Source organism: Phacochoerus africanus, chromosome 4 (assembly GCF_016906955.1).
Source record: "Phacochoerus africanus isolate WHEZ1 chromosome 4, ROS_Pafr_v1, whole genome shotgun sequence".
Classification (NCBI taxonomy): domain Eukaryota; kingdom Metazoa; phylum Chordata; class Mammalia; order Artiodactyla; family Suidae; genus Phacochoerus; species Phacochoerus africanus.
In genome coordinates this window covers 85,057,928-85,078,275 of record NC_062547.1, presented here as the reverse complement: position 1 = coordinate 85,078,275, position 20,348 = coordinate 85,057,928, and the positions used below count along the sequence as shown (strand labels likewise).

At 43.2% G+C, this 20,348-nt stretch overlaps 1 protein-coding gene across 1 annotated transcript in view; it reads right to left on the bottom strand.

The window, feature by feature from the left end:
- SV2C (synaptic vesicle glycoprotein 2C) overlaps nucleotides 1–19,593 on the bottom strand; it is a 238,883-nt gene extending 219,290 nt beyond the window's left edge. The window contains exon 1 of the mRNA XM_047778136.1: nucleotides 19,344–19,593. The gene's annotated coding sequence lies outside the window, so the exon portion shown is untranslated. The remainder of the gene's footprint in view (nucleotides 1–19,343) is intronic.
- Nucleotides 19,594–20,348: the final 755 nt, after the last annotated feature.

The window sequence follows — 20,348 nt, the reverse complement described above, 5'->3', positions numbered from 1 at the left end:
ATTATCTTAACTGTAAGTTTTTGTAGACTTTTTTTGGCAGCACCTGAGGCACAGGAAAGTTCCTGGGCCAGGGGTTGAACCTGAGCCATAGCAGTGACAACGCAGAATCCTTAATAGCTAGGCCTCTAGGGAACTCTGTGTAGATGCTCTTTATAAGGACGTTTCCTTTCATTCTGAGTCTGCTGGGTTTTTTTAAAAAAATCATAAATGGATGCTAAATTTTATCCAATACTTTTTCTGCATCTGTTAGACTATTAATGTGATAATTTACACTGACTGATTGTCAAATGTTGAAGCAGCATTGCATTCTCAGAATAAATATGATCATATTCTTTTTTTAAAGTTCTGGATCCAATTTGCTAGTGTTTTACTGAAGATCTTTTTGCCTATGTTTATAAAGGACAGTGATCTAAAGCTTCTTTTTTTGGTAATGTCTCTGTCCAGTTTTAGTAGGAGGGTAATGTTGGTCCCATAGAATGAGTTGGCAAGTGTATCCATTTTTGCTTAATTCTGGAGGAGCTTAGATAGAATTGGTAAAATTTCTTCCTTAAATATTTAGCAGAATTCGCTAGAAAACACATTAAAATTTATTTGTACCAATCACATAGAACTGTGAGAATTAAATGAAATTGTGTATAAAAATAGTCTAGATGCTATAACAAAGAACACCCTAAACAATAATGACCACTTGCTATTTTTATTAGTCTATTAATTCAACTTAATGTTGCTAGTTAGCATACTGCTAGAAGAGCATAATACACCTGCCCCGTGAAGAAGCTTATATGTCATAAGCTGACGTGGAAACTATCTAGGTTGGCCAGAAGTAGTTATGGCAAAAACTTCAGAGAGGAGCATAGATTTGAACAAAAAGGACATAAAGATTTTTGCTACAATCATTATATACCCATTTAAGATACATAGAGGAGGAGCATTAAAATTCAAAAAGAATTTCCGCATTATACTGTTTGAAACATTTTATTTTGTAATTGTTCTCTAAATTTCTATATGCCCAAGAAAACCATACAGCTCTTTACTAGAGTCTTGAAATTATGAATGAGCTTAGATGCAGGTGAATAATATAACAAAATTCCTCTCTACTATGTCTACTTTGCATTTCAGTGACTACACAAAGGCATGAGAACCAAGAACGGCAAATAAGGCATCACAGGTGCTATAGCTTGAGAAATCCATTACACAGTATACTGAACAGTTCAGGTCTCAATTGTGTATTATTACATACTCCATAGTTTCCTCATACCTCCTTATATGGTTTTGCAGACGGAGATTATAACAGAATTGGGGGAGGGGGAAGTGAAGCACACCAAGGGCTGTAACAGAAAGCTCTTGTGTAAATGTCTAATAGAATATGCTAAACCTTCACCGGCTGTGAACACAGAGGACTCAAGCCTTGGCAGTCTTAGGCTGGTGAGAATAACAGAAGTGCATCAATGGAAGAGCCTGCTAAAGTCAGGGTCTTGTTTCCTCTTTGATTTATAATGAACAGTTATTGAACACCTCTCAGCAAGGCTCCAAGTCAACCATCTAAGGCAAAGAGTCTCTATAATGCTCTTACAGAGCTCCACAGAATGCACAGATTCCTCTGGTGTAGGGAGAGAACCTGGATTTTGAAGCCCCATAGGTATAAATCCATTATCTATAGTTCTGTGACCTAAGCAAGTAACACATGCTCTCTGAGCTTCAGCCTTTTCATTTCTAAAATGTATAAGCCCCTTTTGATTCATCCCACAAATATTCCTTGATTGTGCCAGGCCCTTGGTCACCCATTGGGTCCATAAGGATGAACCTTCAAGACTCAAGACAAGGGAAACTATTTACAAAACTGCAAGTGTTTTCACAGACTAAGGAGAAGGTGGTTAAGCTGCATGATGGAAGGGGTCTAAACTAGACCTGGGAAGATCAGGTTAAGACTTCCTTAAGGAACCTACCTTTAGGTGAGTCCTGAAGGGTGCGTGCGAGTTAGCTAGATGAGCTGTGGAGTCAAGGGTGAGGCAAAAGGCTCAGAGGAGGCAGAGGGAAAGCACAGTGACATCAGGACCTAAGATAGTTCACTGTGGCCCTAGAAAGGAATTGCTAATTGAACTCAAGGCAATGGGGAGCCACTGGTAACATTTTTTTTTTTTCTTTTTCAGCTGCATCTGCAGCATATGGAAGTTCCTGGACCAGGGACTGAATTCAAGCCTCCGCTGCAATTTATGCCACAGCTACACCAATGCCGGATCCTTAACCCACTGTGCCAGGCCAGAGATGGAGCACGTGTCGCCGCAGAGACAACACTGGATCCTTAACCCACTGTGCCACAGCGGGAACTCCCATTGGTGACTTTTAACATGAAATGGAATTGTTCTTTTTGTGTTTACAAAGGTCACTTTGGTAGATTCAAGAACTGAAAAGGGACAAAACTGGAGGTCAAGGGGCCTTTTAAGAAGTTATTACATCCCATGTGAGAATGAGGGTGGCCAGGAGTTAGGGCATGATAGAAAATAAACAAATGCCTAGAAATATGACAGGCGTATGCTAGGAACCCAGCAAATGTTAGCTTCCTTCTTTCTTCTTCCCCTGTGATCTGTCATTGTTTTAAAGGGAACTGTCCAATGTCCCAGTGGCCATGCAAGTAAAACCCCTTTTCAATGAATACATTTACAAAGAAATACTCTTCATAACAGATACTTTCATATGTCCACAGGGAAGAAATTCATTCTATTTATCTCTCTTTTTAGTCATCTAAGGATGAGATTTCTTTTTCTTTTTTTTTTTTTTTGTCTTTTTGCCTTTTCTAGGGCCGCTCCCACGGCATATGGAGGTTCCCAGGCTAGGGGTCTGATTGGAGCTGTAGCCGCTGGCCTACACCACAGCCACAGCAACACGGGATCTGAGCCATGTCTGCAACCTACACCACAGCTGACGGCAACACTGGATTCTTAATCCACTGAGTGAGGCCAGGAATCAAACCCACAACCTCACGGTTCCACATCAGGTTCATTAACCACTGAGCCACGACGGGAACTCCAAGATTTCTAATGTTGATGTTAAATGCAATTTCTCTGCAACGAAATTATTATGCCTTAGTTAACTATAATAGTAAGTTTTATCACTATTACCAGCAGACTCTCCAATCACTGATGATCACATCAACTGTTTAATATTTTCACAGAGTTTAAGTAGCATTTTTAAATTATTTTCAGTTTCATTTTTGCTTAATGTTTGTCTCCTTCCCTCTAGAATATAAGTGCCCAGAGAACAGGGACGTTGTTCTCTGTTCTACCTCCAGCAGCTGGAGCAGGTTGCACTTAGCACAGATGCAACAAATACCTTCTACAGAATGAAGAACAGGGATTCACCTATGACGTAATTGCAGTTGGCCACTCCTAACTGGCATCTCTACCTCAAGACTCTCCCTGCTTTAAGCCATTGCACACCTGATTTCAAGTTCATCTTTCTAAAGGTACAGCTCTAATAAACATAATTCCATGTTCAAATTGAGCCCAAACTGCTGCCTCTGACCTTCACGGAGTCCTACCTACCCTTGCAGCTCAATCTCCTGCCCGTGCTGACATTCCAGTGTTGAAATCAGTGCTTTTGCCCCTTTCCTGTTCACCCATTTCTGTTCCTCTCTAACCTTAAAAGAACCTGGTTATAGCAACGAGATCACTAGGCAATTTCACTGAATGCCTGGCCTATGCCCCCCTGAATGCATATCCTGCCTTGTCTAACCTGTTGATTTTTCTAGGTAAAATGAAGAATCAAGGAGTAAGCATTTAAAAAATGACCAGTTCTCTATCCTAAGATCACCCCCTAAGCAATCCTGCAGGCAGATCAATCAGGCAAGATAATATCGAAAGAGTCAGACGGTCTGCATGCAATGGAGAATGATGCAGAACCCAACCTCCTGCGTCAATGATTTACTGAGATTCTACCCCGCTCCCCAATCTTTCCCTTTAAAAATTATCATGGCTGAGCAGAATTTTTGGACTTCGTCTCTAGACACAAGTCCACCCATTTCCCAGGTGGCCAGGTTTTCTGATAAAGTTATTCTTCTTTTCTAGTGATGCCTGCCTCTTGAATTGCTGGCTTGTGAGCAGCCAAATCCAGGTTCAGTAACAAGTCCTCATAAGCTTCTCTCCATGATCAACAGGATCATTTGCCACTGCCCACCTGCCCCCAGGATGCACCACCTCTACCTCAAACACCCAGCATCTCCCTCTCTGCCCAATAAAATCCCACCTGCCCTTCAAAGTTCATCTCAAAAGCAACTGCTTTTGAAGTTTGTCTTTTTTCCAAAAGTTCAGTCTTAACTAGGGTGATTCCACATGGCTTCTATTCCTCCCTGAGACATCTGGCAATGTTTGGGGACATTTTTGGTTGTGACAACTGGAGGGCAAAATACTACTGGCATCCAGTGGTTAGAAGCCAGGGATACTGTAAACCACCCAACCAAGCACAGCACAGCTCCTCACAACAAAGAATGATTTAGCCCAAATATCAATAGTGCTAAGACTGAGAAACACTGCCTTGAGCAAATCATCTTCAGCTACCTTCAAACCACCATGGAGCTTGGGACTGCTTGCACTGGCCCATTCTTTGTTTTAAAGGACATCTATGTCACCTGGCAGAGCCATCCCTCCAAGTCTATGTCTGAGATCACAACCCATTTTTCCTAATGAGCACAGCATATCCCTTGCACAAGGGAGATTATTGATTTGTTGACTGATATTGAATTGAAATTTCTATTTCATTCAATTTTCTACTCAAGTCTATTTTCTGTTTCCTGCTAAGAAAAGGCAGGCACCATCTTTTGTGCATTTAACCTTGTAAATACTTAAAGACTGTTATTAAAAAACATCTGTTTTCTTACCTCCAGATAAACTCCAGCACCTTTTATGATTTCATAGGGAAAAGTGCTTTTGAGGGCAATAATTGGGGCTATATTGGATTAACCATAGTTTTGATGCTGGTTTTCATTACATACGGTGAACCTGCATTTATTTCATTTAGCGTATCTGTAGCTTTTGAGCTAATAAATGAGCAGGAGTTCCCTCTATGGTGCAATGGGATCAGTGGCATTTCTGCAGCGCCAGGATGCAGATTCTATCCCCAGCCTGGCAAAGTGGGTTAACGTCGGTTAAATTGGGTTAAAGTAGGTTAAAAGATTGTAGTTGCATAGGTTGCAACTGTGGCTCCAATCTGACCCCTGGCCCAGGGAACTCAATATGCTGTGGGGCAGCCAAAAAAAAGAGTAAAGAGCCAAGTCTGACTTCCAGTTGAGTTAAAAGGCAGCTTTTCTAGAATAAAGACTAACTAATAAATGCCATGATTTATCTAAAGCACCTCCTTTTCTTACCCTAATATTTAACAAAGCTAATAAACATTTTCTGATTGCATAAATTATAAACACATTATAAATATTTTGCTGACATTTTACAAATAAAAGGTTCCAGCCGATCTGCTGAAAGGGCTGTACATTTAAAAAATTCAACTAAGAGTCAAAACTCATATCTGATCACCACCATTCTTATCTCTCCTGAGACATGAGAAATTTATTAAGCTAAGGAATATACATACACAGACCCATCCTGGTTCTTAGAATTTGGGATTGTGAATGAAAAATTCAGCTTGGGTGAAAAGATAGAAAATCTGATATGAACAGAAAAGATCATCATAAATTCCTTTCCCTGTTACTAGAAGGTAAGCTGAACTCTCTTGAACGTCAACCCAAATGGCCTGGGGGCTGAGGATGAGCACAGTGGCTGGTGTGAGAAGCTATCACACTGAGAAGATGGACATCTTGATTCCCAATGCTGTCAGTTAAAGAGATGGTGAAAACCTTTATGAAAGAGCATTCCGTGTCATCCTCTGTCAGCCAGACTGAAAATCAGCAGCTAGTTATCCTTCGAGGGAAGGAGGAAACCTCTCCGAGGAGAAAAGCACAATGCAATCAGAAGACCCTGAGAAGGCACTTAACATTGTCATGCTTTCTTGAGTGAGGATGTCATAACTCATCACCAGCAAAGTGAAATGAAGACACACAGACACACACACAAGCTAATAAGGCCAGTGGGAAGTGCAGAAGTAGCTTCAAAGGCACCACTGGGAGCCCCAAGAGCTCAGAAACACACTTTATTTTACTTCAACTTTTAGGCAAAGATAATTCATCGTGTGATTTTTAAAAGTTTGCAGTTTCAAAACCATCTCTTAAGGGACAAAAAATTCTAAGCCAACAATCAGATACAGCATGAACTGCTCTTTTCCATTTTATGAGGAGCTTTATTAAATGGAATACAATGCTACAGCAAATATCTGATGCGGTATGAAGACAGAGCTGTGAAATAAGGTAATCAGAAGGGAGTGCTTAAAGCCAAGAAGTGGGGAGTAAAAGCCAAGAAATGGGGAATAATTTCCATCACAAAATGTCCCTTTAGTCTTGGCTTAGGCCCCATCACTGGGCAATTCAGGTGGAGCTCAAAGGCCTCCAAAGCTTCTAGGGCCAGAAGGTTTCACTGGTATCAGCCCTTAGGAAGAACCATGCCATTCTATGGATGGTAAATAAAGCTGCCAGTATAGGATGGCCTGTGCTCCTGAGTCTCACATTCAATTATATTAATCATTAGTTTTCTCCTCAGATTTGCTGGCAAGTGGATGGTAACCTTTACAATTGTTTTGTGTTTTTTTGTTTTTAAATGCACTGCCTTTGGATGTAATCAAACCTCCTTGTTCACACCCATCTATATCCCAAAAGGCAGGCACGATCATTACACATTCAGGTTCTCAGTAATGAATGTTTGGGAAAACAATTAGCTGTAATGTATGTATCAATAAATGAAGAAAGCTCTGCCCCAACCATGTGTCCTCTGCCTGCTAAAGATAAAGAGTGTGATGCCTTTATTAATAATCTGACTTTAGATTAAAAGGCATACAGGGCAGCATATATTACTCAGTCCTAGGTCACTTTTTCAATGTCTTCTGATTTATTCCTTGTCAATTACCCTCCATCAATTTCAGTTGTAAAGAAAATACTCATATCTTTGAACTATGGACCAATATAGATCACCAAGCTTTCACTCCCTCTTTTTGTCAGTCTTTTCTGGAAGCAATTCAGAGGGCTCCCACTCTCATACACAGAAGACGCTGGCAGGGCAGTCCTCCAGGATCCACTGTCTGGCAGTGGCCTCAGAAAATAACAGTATTTTAAAAACAGGGTTAGAAAGAAATGACCAGATTCCTACTGGGCACCCCCCATGGCTGTTGGGCCGGCCATCTTTGAACACGAGGGTCTATTTCTTCTCCCCTGTACGTACCCATCACTAATCAAGATTAGAGCACCATGGTAAAGACTCAGTGCCTGCACAGCCCAAATCCCCAGACTGCATGAATTCAGGGTAAGCCTCAGAAGTACCACCATGATAAAGGCTTGTATATTCTCTACAGACATGTCATTTCTATGGGCAGGTCTAGCCCACACTCCACCTCCCTTCACATTCACTGCTAGAAAGAGAGAGTAACATGACAGTCATCACAGAAAGAGTGTGTCCCTTTGGGCACAATGCTGAGTTGGAAAAGCCCTCCCTGTGTTACAACCTGCCCCTTCCTAGCCTTGAACATAAATCGGCTTGTTACACACAGTGCTAAAATATAGAGTTCAAAGCAGTCCAATAGCACCTACTAATAACATATTTTTATTAATGCCTTATTAAAAATTTTTCACAGCTGAAATAACCTACCTGCACACATAAGTTGAAAACTTATATAATACTCCAACAGTGACAAGGAGAATAGGAGAAGTAATAAATTATGTTTTAAAATATGTAAATGTCCCAGTGTAGCTCCTCTAGAATACAAAATGAAGACAAGGGATGCTTGCTCCTAAAAGTAGAATCACCATGAATGCAAGAAACACCAATGTAGACAAATATAAGTGAGCTTGTCAGCAACTTAAATACCACAATTTGTGTTTGTTGCCACTGGTGATGTGATTTTTAGAAATGATGAACAACCTTTGGTGAGATTTTAAACAAAACAAAATAGAATCTTCCCTTGATTTATAATGAGTTTTACTCCTGGAAAATAGACCACATATAAAAACTACATAAAATACTTTTGCTTATAAATGTAAAACAGAATAGAGTCTAGGCTCAAATTATTAGAAACAACATATTCACCGAAATGGGTATCTACTCAGACAATGGAAGGCAATGCTTTGTTATATGGATATGGAAATACCCTATGAATTATAAGTCTTTGGTTGATGGAATGTGGGCTTAAGTGACAACGTACCTGTTCTGAGTCTAGTCTTAAGAGGCATCACATGTTTCCACTCACCTTTCTTGTACTTCTGCTGTGTCCATGCAAAAAATATAAAATGGATAGCCAATTACTCCAAGGATAATTAAAAACCTGAATCTGGAGTTCTTGCCATGGCACAGCAGGTTAAGCATCCAGCATTGCCACAGTTGTAGTGTAGGTCAGAGGTGTGGCTTGGATTCAATCCCTGGTCCAGGAACTTCAATGTGCTATGGGTGTGACCAAAAAAGTAGATCAGCCAGCCCCTGCCAATCTACAGATGCACGGGTAAAAAATGATTATTGCTTTAGGTTACTAACTTTTGGAGTGGTCAGTAAGGCAGCATGATGTAGAAATAAATGTCTGGCAAATACTGTTTGGAGAGCATTTGGAGAAACAGAAAAGTCAATGAGAAATTCATGATGTTGGACAGGGAGTGGGTGGACACTGGGAAAAAGAAGGACTGGGTGGGATCCAGAGAAAAGGCAGAAGTTAATCAGTGTTATATAAACACACAGTGCTGAGTCACTAGCCCTATGAGTCACCGGGTACTGGGAGAGCCCTACAACAATCCACACTAATGCGCATCTCATGAGCTCACTCCCCTGCAATCACCTTGAAGGACAGAATAGGCAAAGTCTGCCACAGCCTGACAGATTCACACAAAGGCAGGCAGAGATGGGATGAGGACTGAATAAAGTCCACAGTCACTGCAAAATATCACCCTTGTCATCAAAATTCAAATCATTGTTCATTTATCCTTTGAGATTATAAACACAGATAGGAATAAACAACCAGTAGACTCACAGCAAGCTTCTTTTGCCAATTTTTTGCCTACATTTTTGCCTCTAAAGGAGTTGGTTTCTTCTAGAAACCTGGCTTCTATCTCTCAAGCATTTTAAAAATTAATTAAATATATCTATATATGTATAGGTATATATATTAAATATACCTTCTATCTACCTATTAATGTTCTGAATTTTTAGGCTTGTTATTAAATAATAAATGAAATAAATAATGAGTTTTAAAACTGCATATCACTACAGGCAATGATTACAGGATCAAATGAGACAGGGATGCATTTTAAATAATTCATAAATTTTTTTAAGATCTTTAGGCAATGCCACATGATTCTATAAAGCTTCTAGAATATATGCAAAAAATTGACTCAGGTTATAACTAGGCATAACAATGAAGAAAATACAATTAAATACAAGAATCACAAGAGTTCACAAAATAAAAACAAAGCAGTGATTATAAATATGCAATAAATTTGACAACCTGGATAAAACTGACAAACCTCTTTTTTAATGCAGCTTATCAAAACTGACACAAGAAGAAACAGAAACTGTGGAAACTTTCTCTATTAAAAAGAAATCAGGAGTTCCCGTCGTGGCGCAGTGGTTAACGAATCCGACTAGGAACCATGAGGTTGCGGGTTCGGTCCCTGACCTTGCTCAGTGGGTTAACAATCCAGCGTTGCCGTGAGCTGTGGTGTAGGTTGCAGACGCGGCTCGGATCCCGCGTTGCTGTGGCTCTGGCGTAGGCCGGTGGCTCCAGCTCGATTCAACCCCTAGCCTGGGAACCTCCATATGCCGCGGGAGCGGCCCAAGAAATAGCAAAACAACAACAACAAAAAAGACAAAAGACAAAAAAAAAAAAGAAAGAAATCATTTTGTAATTAATTAGAAGCTTAAAGGCATTAAATGAAATAAATTCTATACATCATTCATAAGAAATTTTAGCCAATTAGAAACAAAAGGAACCCTATCCAATCTGATAAATCGGAGGCCAATTGACAGAACTGCTCATAAGAGACGTACATCACAGGCAGAGCTGCCCTGCATCTAGGAGTGTGGAACAAAGCAGGGACCATTTTCTCTGTCCATGGCACCTTACTGACTGGGGGTCTGGGAACCTAGACATAGCATCCTGGCACAGTCATGACATTCCCATGTCCATCAGCAGTGGTAGGGCTCTGCCAAGCAGTTTCCCAGATGTGGGCATGAAAAAACAGGCACCTAAGCAGGACAGGGAGAGCTGTGTTAGGCACCTCCACAGGACTGACGTCAGGATAGCGACAGGAGGTTGTGACTGCAAGGATTATGCAAGGGGCAAGGGGCTTCGGGATCACTGCGAATAAGCTATTTCGTGATATGGGTGCTGGTTAGAGATGTGCTCGGTTTGTAAAAGTCAATTCAGCTATATCCTTTAATATGTGCACTTTTCTCTTTGTATACTATACTCCAATTAAAAAGACTTTAAAATAATTTTTTTTGGTCTTTTTGCTATTTCTCGGGCCTCTCCCACAGCATATGGAGGTTCCCAGGCTAGGGGTTGAATCGGAGCTGTAGCCACCAGCCTACGCCAGAGCCACAGCAATGCGGGATCCGAGCCGCGTCTGCAACCTACACCACAGCTCACGGCAACGCCGGATCGTTAACCCACTGAGCAAGGGCAGGGACTGAACCCGCAACCTCATGGTTTCTAGTCGGATTCGTTAACCACTGCTCCACGACGGGAACTCCCTAAAATAATTTTAAATATTTTCAGCCTCCATGGGTCCAGTGCCAAGAGTTATAGAAAGATCTCAATGACTTGGCCTCTTCTCTTGAAGTTCAAGGAACTCAGAGTCTAGGGACTCCTATACCAAGGGACTCAGAAAAGCTCCTGTAGAGATGTCACGGTGAACACAGTATAAGAAGCACTCTCACAGTGTGGCTGCAAGGGGACCAGGAAAGTCAAGAAAGGGGCCCAAATTCTGCAATGAAAGGTCATGAAAAGTGATCTTTAAGCTGAGGTTTGGAGGATGAGTAGCAGCCTTTTCTATGGACCAACGTGCAGATGCTGGGAGTGGGAGAAGGACAAATGGTGGGAGGAAGGATATTCTGTGTCCCTGGTAAGAAGAGATAAAAAACTGCCCATCTCTGGAGTTTCCGGTGTGGTGCTGTGGGTTAAGAATCTGACTGCAGCAGCTCAGATGGCTGTGCAGGCACGGATTCAATGCCTGTCTTGGCACAGTGGGTTAAAGGATCTGGCATTGCTGCAGCTACAGTATAGGTGGCAGCAGCAGCTTGGATTTAATCCCTGGTCTGGGAACTTTCATGTGCCTTGGTTGCAGCTATTAAGACAAACAAACAAAAAAACTGCCAATCGTCAATCCCATCAAATACACAGTCATAGAGAATGAATAATGTCTCTCACAGCAAAACATGCAGTATATTAATATAGGCTTATGACAGCTGTTGGACACATAAAATGTATTGAAAACAGGAGTGAGGGGAGGAGGGAGATCCTCGGCTTTAACAATCTAGGTCAGCAATGGGAGTCCTTCTCATGGGCCGTTGTATTCAATGTTTATAAGTATATGCCTTTTCTCATTCAAAACGAAAAGTAATTTATGTTCTCACAACTTACTAATATTACGGACTAGAAAAGTATCCATGGGAAAAACTGGTGCTGCTTTTTATCACTCAAATATTAACTGACCCTTTTACATTTTATTCAGGTGCATTTGAGCAACAGCATCGCAGGGATCCTGAAACTAGATTTTACCACCTTTACTGATGCTTTAATTATAAGAGTAATATGGGTTTATTGTTGAGAACTCAAGTGATTCAGAAATGCAGAAATTAAAAAGTGTTAAGTCTTTTCCAAGTTTTCCCCCAAAGATAATAGTTTGGTCTTTATCCTTCCGGGCTTTTTAATGTACCTCAATTTTTAAATAGCGACATACCACATATTATGGTCAATAAACTGCTATATATTTTTAACTATTAACATGTCTTCCAAATAGTTCCATATTAGTACCTATAGGTTCAACTCATTCATTTCAATGTATGAGTAGTATTTCATTGTTTCAATGAACCATAATTGATTGGACCACCTTCTGATGAATATTCAGGTTGGTTCTTATTTTTCACTACTGCGATGATGCCATGAACATCCTTACAAAATTCTGATGATGTATCTAGATATTCCAATACCTCTGAGCATTGGGCACTAAGGGAGGCACTAAGACATCTCCCAGGAAAGGGCTCATCCCAAGCAAAAGGTAATTTCAGACCCACTAGTTACAATCCTAGGACAATGGGCTGGCGTCAGTGGGGACAAGTGATTGTGAATACAGGGCACCATGTCACCTGAAGTGTCCTCTCAACAGCCCCAGGCAGTCACATAATCTCTAAACTCCTCAGGGACATTTAAGAGCACAGGGTGGCATTAGCAGATTCTACAATACTGGAGCCAGGGCATCCTGGGCAGTGGGAAGTAGGTTTAGCAGCACTGTGGTGGTGTTGCTGCAGGGAACTAGGCACAAGGACCGCAGGGGTGACCCCTGAGGACTCAAAGAAACACTGAGAACTCTTTAGCCTAGGAATCCACAGCTAGGGCAGAAGTAGAACGGGAGAAGTGACTGCAGATGTTATTGTGGGTCTATAGTTCTACTTCCACACTGATGTGGCCAAGAGGAAACCCAGGCTGCAGGTTTAATTGGATACTTCAAAAAATAACAATTTCTCTACTTAAATTGTGTGTTCGATGCAACTCACACTATGTTTAATGTGCATGAAATGGGGCATGCTGTCACATGTTGAAAATAATAGCATGTGGGCAAAACTGAGAATGGCCCTATGGAATTACTGGACCATTACTTCTTAAATACAAACACATACTAACACAAGAACGGAATAAAGAAAAAAATGGCGTGCTCAGACCTACTGAAAAGTCATATTAAAATGAGTACAATTTAAAACAGGCTAGTCAGAGCTTGAAATGACAAAGTGGGTCACCTTTTCTACCCACTGCCAAAATGCATGGCTGTCCCCTGCTGCAGAGGATCCTGTGCTGTGTGACTCATTTGACTGAGAGCAAAGAACAACCATCTCTGATACTGATATTTCCCTTAGAAAATTTTCAGCCCTCCAAGATCATTATTGGGTGGATGTGCAGATTTTAAAACCTGAATATTGGGAAGAGACAGTGTCTAAAACAATTGCTGGGGGTCCTGGCTTTCCTACAAAGGCAGACCTGGAATTTCAAGATCCTGGTTCAGCCACCACAAGAGCAGCAATGGGGAAGGAAGGTCCAGGGAGGTGACCTCAGTATACGAGACCCAAGGCTAGTTCTTCCAAAGCTCCAGATGCTCAGTCAAAAGTGTGGACCCACTGGGTGGTCACAGTTGGGTGAAGACAGTCATGGTGTAGTGCAAAGAACACTGAATTTGGTTCAGTCAATTACAAGCTATTGAAAATGGAAAAAATCACAAGTTCTCTGAGTAATGAGAGGCACCTCGGTCATTATGAAGACAAAACGCAATGCTCCTAATGCATATGCTCCTAATTCAAACGTGCACAGGTTACCAGGATCCACTACATAACTGGCTAGGTCCCTCCATAACAGAGGGCTGCATAGCTATAACTGCTGAGCTGAATCTCCAGAATACCTTGCATCTGGGAAGCATTTTGGAAACACTCAGGATTGCATTATGATTAAAAGGAAGTAGGAGTTCAGACGTTAAAAAGGAATCCTTTCATTTTACAAGACCAACATTGGGAGAAAAGAAAAGACACCTCTTAGTGTGAGGTGCTGACAAAGTGACATGGTAGGAACTTTATGAATATTTTTCCTATTTAAACTTTGCATATAACCCTAAAAAGGAGATATAAAGATCATCTTTTCACAACTGAAGAAATTAAGGCTCTGAGAGGTTAAGAAACTTGTCTATGGTTATAACGTTTTTTTCAAAAGGGCTGTTATAAATATCTGATAATTATAAATATCAGATATTTATTTATTTATAATTTACAAAATTATATAAAAATAATTTATATTTATTTATAATTATAAATAATTATAAATATCTGATAATATTTACTGAGCCCCTTAGACATTAGGCAGAAAACAGTCAAACAAAACAATGGCCTCCCCCTAATCCTCTTCCTGGACTCCCAGAGTTCAACAGTTTAGTCAGGAGAGAAAGGTATTAATGAAAGAATCGCTCTCTCTCTTTCTTCTTAAAGGAAATGGTAAAAATAATGCATTTATAAACAGAGTTGCCAGATATAGCAAATAAAAATACAAGATGCCCAGATAAATTTTAATTTTATATAAACAGTAATGTTCTAATATAAGTACATCTCATGCAAAACTTGAGATATTTATGTTAAAAATGAATTCAAATGTAAGCATCCTCTTTTTCTCTAACCACCTTATTTACAAGGAAAAATACACTGTGAGGGGAGAAGGATTTTTACCGTGCCAAAGAGGCTGGGAGGCTTCCCCAGAAAGAGAAGAATGGACTAACATCTGAATAACATAAGGCATTAGTGTGAGCAAGGCAGGTTGGGGCAGGTGATAAGGTTGCCATAGCAGGAGGAGACTGATGTTTGAAGGTTGCTAGGATAGGAGAGGTTTGGGGGTTATGTAAAGTGAGGTTATGGAAATGAGCAGGGGCCAGACCAACCAGTGCCTTGAAGGCTAAGGTTTTCAGTCTTTATGCCACTAGACTGACAGGTCATATATGATGTTCTTTCTGCCTGTGCCCATCTGTCTCCACAGAGTCATCTCCCAATCACATGCTGACTCCACCTCTGACTCTTACCAAAGGAGTTAGTCATTCTGAAGTCTACCTTGCCAGCTCAGAATGTGATTTCTCTGAGAGCTCTGAGTAGATATTCCATAAATATAAAAGAGAACAAGACAGTTTAGAAAGTCCATGTGTTCTGGACCCCTGCTGCATTGCCTAGTACTAGTTCAAGTGTTTCTGCAACTGTGGCCCCCAAATGACAGCATCCAACCCACTTGGCAGAGGCTGATGAACAGCATATGTCATCAAGTTTACCTCAGAATAAGAGCAAATATCCCTAATAATAGGAAATGGATTTTATGGTACTTGTGGTCACATGATATGAGCCCACCCGTGAAACCACCACTCATTTAGAATGTCTAGGATGGGGCTCAGAAATCTCCATTTTAATAAGCTCCCCAGGAGAGTCATACACATGACTATTTGGGAATATCAATCTATTAAGCTATTCTAAGATTCTAGTTCATAGGATTTTCAAATAGTGGCAAATGACAGGAGAAGCACTTGGCCTAACTTACCATAAATCTCACTGTGCCCTTGAATTGTAGGAGGGCCCAAGTGCTGTGAGAAGACTGAAGCCCATCAATATAATTCTTAGCGTCCAGTTTTAATAATTTGTATTTCGTACTCTGCAGGGGAAAAGACACAGCAGGCATAACGTGCATTAGGTGGTCAGGAGAAAACATTAAAACGGTGCCCTGTTAAATTGATCTGAATATCTACAGTGCATTAAGCTGAGGTTATTTTTCAAATCTCATCTCTTAAAAGAATGTTTTAATCCACACTCCTCATGGCCTAATACAAAATCTAATAGACCAATTACCCCTCAAAAACAGAGCCCATGGCTCTATGTGAAATTTTAACATGAGCTAATCAAAAACTCCTTATATTCTATTTACAAGAAAATTTCAAATTTAAAATATAACTCATCCTATTTTCTGTATTTCATGGAGGGAAAGAATATTAGAAATGGAAAGGACCGAACCATCCAATCTACTCCTTTCCATTCATTACATTTTGTTCATTTCATCCCAATAAGGGAAGCGATCGTGATATGCAACTACTACTGACCCTTCCTAATTACAAGGGGTGTTTGTGATAAAACTAAATGGTGTCTTTATGCCCTCTTACAACATATTTCCAGCAAGAATTAAAACAGTCACTGAATCCCCCATTGTTATTTCAACTGTGTCAAATAAAGAAGGAAGCTTTAAATTCTATCCACTGCAATATTTCACACGGGCTGGTCAACAGAGCTGGAATGAAAAAAGCCAAAACAAAAATAATTTAGCACTGTTATACCAAAACTGCACCAAAGCTGGGGGCAGTGCAGCCGTAGGTTTACAAACCCACTTCATCTAAATAATGAGTCTGTGTTTAACAAGTAACGATACACATGTTGTAACCATGGCTCAGACAGAAATCTCAGCAACATGGAATGGAGAAGCACTGGTGAATCGCAGATTTTCCCCTGATGCAGCCGCAGAGAATAAAAAGAACATTTTAACTATTTACTATTCAGAGAAATCCACCATTATGCATGAGCAACATGAATAACAATGCAGTGACATGGCTGGGAAGGCATTTTGACATGTCAGATGTTTTTTATTCATGAAATATGTCATCAAGTTTACCTCAGAATAAGAGCTAATATCCCTAATAATAGGAAATGGATTTTATGGTACTTGTGGTCACATGATATACTGCACATTTTGATGCCTTTTGCGGTAAATTCCCTGAGGGCGGGAAACTGCATCCTGTTCTCTGAGAGACCTTCCACACTTACAGACTATGACAAGCATTAATAATGAGTAGAATTTTTACCTAAAAGCTTGTAGGCTAGTCTGATGTTTAGACCAGAGAAGCTACTTTTAACTGTCATTGGGTCATGAAAAATATATCTGATCTCTCTAATACATCACCAAAAGCACTCAGATGTAATCCAGAGGTCGTTCCCTCCCCTTCTCCAGAGAATCAGCAGTTAATGACATTTGATTTTATATTAGACTGCTAGGAAAAGTCTATTGTCTGCATTTGCTGGCAGGGAAGGCCAAATTTCATTAAAGAAACAGTGCCCCAGGAAGTCTCTGGAATTTTTTAAAAGATAAGTGTTTTCTTCTTCCTTAAAGGGACTCTTTGTTTCATAATATTTTCCATTCACAGAGAATCTGTATGTCCAAAATTCTCTGAGGCTCTCTCCTTTGTCCTGAAAACAAATAACTTGAGACTAGCTAGTCTCAACTTATTTTTCACATTTCTCGAATATGGAGGATGAACCCAAGAGAGTAAGTCATTTGCCCAAAGCAACATAATGTTTGGGAAAATGAAACTGTGATCTAGTCTCTGGGTTCTTTAATAACAACTTTTCTTCCTTCCTCCCTTTAACTCCCCCACCCCACTTCATTCCTTTTGCCACACAGACTGAAGATTTGGGCTCCTTCAGAAAAGCCTGGACAAAAACCTTTCCCATTAGGTTTTCAGAAAGTGTAGTCCCTTTTTTTTCTTAATACATAGAACGACATGTGAATTGGGCTTTTTATTTTCTACCAGGGAATGCATCTGTAGTACCTTTTAAAAACATAGTTTTTATTAAGGAGGAATGCGGCACATTGTGTGGTAAGCCTTTCTCAAGCCCCACTTAGAAGCCAGGCCTCCTAACAAAACTCCCGAAGAACAGTGAAGGAATGGATTGGCGCTACAAAAACTGAAGAACCTCAACATCGAAGCTTTCACATGAAAACTTGCCACAAAGCACGAGGCCTTTCAGAACTTGCCTTTGAAAATGAGTGGATGCCAAAGAGATTACTAGATTTTCCTTCGGGATTAAGGATCAGAATTACAATGAATCAACTTTCTCGCGCCATCTCAGCTAAAATGAAGGGAGGAGATCCACCCAGAGAGGAGACCATCAGGGAATCCCCACTGCGGCGCCTTCAAAGTCGCCCCATCTTTTCGGTCCCCCGGGGAGCGCCCGGTCGCTGCAGCGTCTTCCCGCCACTGCGGCGCAATGCGGAGCCGCCTGCTTGCCAGCAGCCTCTGCCCTGCGGGGCTTCCCTCGCTGCCCTGCATAGCCGCCAGTCCCCGCCGCAGTCTACACCCGCCGCCCCCGCCCCGGCCCACGCCAGCGCCCTCGCCGGGTCGCCGCCGTCCGCGCCGGGTACGCTGCAGGGCATCCATCATCCGAGAGCCTTTGACGCACACAGGCACGCTCCCAGACGGAGACTCCGCCGCCTCCCCCATCCCCTACCCTCGCCCCCGCCCGGCCCTAGCTGGTCTGCATTTGCATCACTGGCACACGTAGAGGGTGACGCGAGCGCCCCCCTCCCCCGCCTCCCCACCTCTGACCGTCCAGGCAGCACCTCCAGCCACAGTGACTCAGCCCCTGACCCCTCCGCCCCCGCGCGCGGGGCGCCTGAGGTCCCCGTACGCCCACACTAAGGCTCTGCGTTGTGCACCTGCGTCGGGGTGCCGGCTGCCCCCTGCCAAGTTCGTCACCATATTCCGCAGTCCTAGTGGGCCCAGCCCGGGGCTGTCCCCTCGGCACGCCAGAGAAAAGTCTTCCCAGTTCTAGAACCCCGGAGAAGAGGAAAGAGCCCGCCGAGATAAAGAGTCAAATGGGTTAAATGATCGTCTCCAAAACCCTCCTCACCACCTGAAATTACCTCGGTAGTTACTTTAGGAGCAACTGGCCCCTCTCCCAGCTGAGCCTCACACAGGTCCATCTATTTAGCCGTGCCTGGAACACAGTAAACGCTCAATAGGTTTTTGCTGAATGAAGGCGTAGTGTAATCAAGTGCCAACAAAACAGCCCCGCGAGTTTCCCGTTCTCCATCCCTCCCGTAAACACTAAACAGGGCTTTGGGGACTGATGTGGAATAGTTTTTAAATCCCCGATGTTTTTTATAGGCTCCCCCAGCGCTTACCGCGGCTGCCTCTGATCTCCTGCCACCCGCACGTCTGCAGAGAGATCCCCACCTAAAAGTTGAGCCCAAGGATAGGAGCGGGTACAGGTCGGACACTTGGTCAGGGTTTCGGAGCTGCTTGTTTTGAAGCTGCCTCCCCCTGCCCGTCAAACTATGCAAGCAAAGGATCGTTGAGGTCCCCGCAGAAGGCAGGCGCTGCCCCCCGCATCCCCGCGCCTGCCACCTGCCTCCTTCCGGGAATCTGGAATCTGGGATAAAGCGCGCCTGTATCCCCTGACTTACCCCGGGCAACCGGGGGGTGGGCGGGGGGTGTCACTCGACCTACTTTACCCCGTCTTTCTCGGTCCCACTCCAGCAAAGGCGTCCGGGCGGGCATCACCTAGCACCTGCAACCGCTTCCCGAAGAGCAGGTGGGGCAAAGTTGCTCTTCTAAAAGGCTACGAAAAGTTCCCCAAGCTGCAGTTCCGGCCTCTGGGTCTGGAAGGAAAATTAAGTAGCGGCAGGAAATCCTGCCACCGCTTCCAGGGTCCCTCACTCACCGCTCCAGCCGCCAGGGACCCTCTGCCCAGGAGTGTCAGCGCTTCAGCCGCAGCCGCGCGGGCGTCGCTCCGGTTCGTTCCCCGGGGCCGCCTCCGTCTGCCGCTCTCTCCTGCAGCGCGCGGAGTGGTAACTCCTCTGAACGTGTCAGCGGCGAGAGGAGGGGCGGGAAAGTGGCTCACGGTTTGCACGCTGCGGTCCTCCTCCTCCTCCACCGCCTCGCCTCCTCCCCCCGGTGCTGCAGTGCCGGGCGGCGGCGTAGCGAGAGTACGAGCAGCGCGCAGGGAGGGAGTCACGGCGCGCGGGGGAGGCGGGAGCCACGCACGACTTGGTGCTGAGCGGGTTGACGCGCTCCGGGAAGTCCCGGTGCTAGGCGCTGCCGCCGCGTGGGATGGCGGGCGAGGAGAGGCGGCTAAGGCCACCCCCAAGTTGCAGGTACTTTTGGAGAAGTCAGGGCTCAAGTTCCCAGCGGGAGGAAGGAAAGGGCCCCAATCCTTAATTAGTCACTGGGTGTTACTTTGCCTTGCGCATATGGGGGCGGCGCCTCGGGTCTGGTCCGGCGGGACAAGGAGTTCTGAATGCTGGACCCGGCTGTGTCAGGATAAAAAGGGTTTGCCTCCTCTTTCTGGACCTGAGACTGACTTGCTAACTTTGACTCGGTTTCCAGGGAACCACTGGCCCGGACTAGGTCGCTCACTCACCCCTTCCCACCCCAACGCTGGCATACAAGTCGAGGCGAAGCTTTGGGCAGTAGTAGGGGTAAACAAGAGGAAACTTCGCCGGGTGCCTGGGGTCGCCCCAAAGCACGGGAGGGCCAGACAGCCGGACTCACAGGCAGACTTTCGAAATGGCCTTTTAAGGAGAAACTACCTAATATTTTTAAAAGAGAAAAAAAAAAAAAAAAGCCAAGGGAATTTTGTTTGTATTTTCAGGAACATTTCGCCCCTTGCACTGCTGGAGACCCCGGATCGAGCTTCCTCATTTCAAAGCTGCGGAGTTCCGCCGCT